The sequence below is a fragment of the Lipotes vexillifer genome, unplaced genomic scaffold, assembly GCF_000442215.2.
Source record: "Lipotes vexillifer unplaced genomic scaffold, Lipotes_vexillifer_v1.1 scaffold653, whole genome shotgun sequence".
Lineage (NCBI taxonomy): Eukaryota > Metazoa > Chordata > Mammalia > Artiodactyla > Lipotidae > Lipotes > Lipotes vexillifer.
The window spans coordinates 213771-216377 of NW_006796930.1; positions in this window are offsets into that span (position 1 = coordinate 213771).

A 2607-nucleotide genomic window follows, 5' to 3' on the forward strand; every position below is an offset into this window, starting at 1 on the left:
ATATATATATATATATATATATATATATATATATATATATATATATATATAAGCTCATTTTAAGTTGCTGGTCTCTTAATTTCCAATGCATTTCCAATATCCTGCATTTGTATTCTCCTCTTCTCAGGATTGTTGGATTTCATATCATATTTGTGTGTGATTGCTTTTCTACCTTCACTGTATCTTTGCCTTTACTGCTGAGCTTTCCCATTTGTAGTTTTCTTGTTTCTATTTGTAGCCTTTTTTTTCCACCTAGAGAAGTCCCTTTAGTATTTGTTGTAATGCTGGTTTAGTGGTGCTGAATTCTCTTAGCTTTTGCTTATCTGTAAATCTTTTGATTTCTCAATTGAAGCTGAATGAGAGCTTTGCATAGTATTGTATTGTTGGTTGTAGTTTTTACCTTTCATCTTTTTAAATACATCATACTACTCCATTCTGGCCTGTAGAGTTTCTGCTGAAAAATCAGGTGAGGACCTTATGAGGATTCCCTAATATGTTATTTGTTGCTTTTCCCTTGTTGCTTTTACTGTTTTCTCTTTGTATTTGATTTCAGTTTGATTAATATGTGTCTCAGCATGTTTCTCCTTGGATTTATCCTGTATGAGACTCTCTGTGCTTCCTCAACTTGAGTGTTTCCTTTCCCATATTAGGGAAGTTTTTGGCTATTATCTCTTTAAATATTTTCTCAGGCCCTTTCTCTCACTCTTCTCCTTCTGGAACTCCTATAATTCAATGTTAGTGCATTTAATGTTGTCCCAGAGGTCCCTTAGACTGTCTTCATTTTTTTAAAATTCTTTTTTCTTTATTCTGTTCTGTGGCAGTGATTTCCACCAATTTGTCTTCCAGCTCACTTATTTGTTCTTCTGTCTCATTTTGTCTGGTATCAATTCCTTCCAGTGTATTTTTCATTTCACTTATTATATTGTTCAATTCTGTTTGTTCTTTTCATCTTCTAGCCCTTTGGTAAACACTTTTTGTATCTTCTTTGTTTGTTCCTCCATTCTTTTTCCAAGTTGTTGATCAACTTTACTATCATTACTCAGAATTCTTTTTCAGATAGATTGCCTAACTCCACTTTACTTAGTTGTTCTTCTGGTGTTTTATCTTGTTCCTTTGTCTGGAACCTATTTCTCTCCATCTCATTTTGTCTTTCAGTATTTGTGTTCTCCATTCCTTAGGCTGCAGGATTTTAGTTCCTCTTGCTTCTAGTGTCTGCTCCCTGGTAGGTGAGCTTGATTCAGGGACTTTGTGCAGGCTTCCTCGTGGGCAGGGCTGGTGCCTTCTCACTGATAGATGGAGTTGGTTCTTCTCCCTCTTGTTGGCAGTGCCATGTCAAAGGGTGTGTTTAGAAGTGGCTGGGGGCTCAGGATGACTTTAGGTAGCCTGTCTGCTGATGGGGGGGGTTGTCTTCCCACCATGTTTGTTGTTTTGCCTGAGGAGTTCCACGACTGGAACTGCAGTGTGTGGGGCCAAGTCTCGGTCCAAAATGGCAACCTTCAGGAGAGCTCATGCCAATGAATGTTTCCTGGGGCCTCCACCACCAGTGTCCTTGTCCCCATAGTAAGCCACAGCCAATACCCCTCTAGGAGACCCTCCAAGACCCACAGGTAGGTCTGGCCCAGGATCCTATGGAATCACTCCTTTGCCATGGTTCCCAATGCACATGAAACTTTATGTGCATCCTCCCAGAGTATAATCTCTGTTTCCCCAGGTCCTGTGGAGTTCTTACACTCAAACCCTGCTGGCCTTCAAAGCCCAAAGCTCACTGGGTTCCTTCCAGTGCCAGACTCTCAGGCTGGGAAGTCTGATGTAGGGCTCAGAACTCTCACTCCTCTAGGAGAAACTCTGCAAGATAATTCTTTTCCAGTTTGTGGGTCACCCCCCTGGTGGGTATGGAATTTGATTATATCTTAATAGTTCACCTTCTACAGTCTCATTGTGGTTTCTTCTCTGTCTTTGGATGTAGAATATCTTCTTTGGTAGGTTCCAGTCTTTTCTGTTGATGATTGTTCAGCAGTTAGTTGTGAGTTTGGTGTTTTTGTAAGAAGAGGTGAGCTCAAGTCTTTCTACTCTGCCATCTTGTCCTTGTCTCCTTTCAACCCACTGGCAAGGGATTCCCTTTCCAAACAGGGTCAGGGCTGTTGTCTTGCCATTCTATCTGTAAAGGAAGTGAGTAATATAGTCATAGGAGACAATATGTCTGACTCAAAGTCAGTTATTCTATCTCTAAGAAAGATGGGGAAGGAAGATATTAGTGTACATGATGAACAGTTGCAACTACATTAGTAAATCCAAGGCTTGAACAGATAGTAAGGTGTAGTTTCTACATCTGAGAGTTGTAATTCTATAATCGTTGTATATGCTTACATGTAAAAAATCCTCACCATATGCACACACACACACATATTTAACCTTCCTGTGAAATTTATAAATATGAATATCTAGCATAAAATACATTTTTTTTCTGATAATCACAGCTTTTTAAAAGTAACATTTTCATGAGGCACTTAAACTTTACTATCTATAACATTTCTAAAAAGAGAGAAAACATACATATACTACAGGGCTTAGAACCTGCTATCAATTCCTTTCACAGAGGCAGAATGG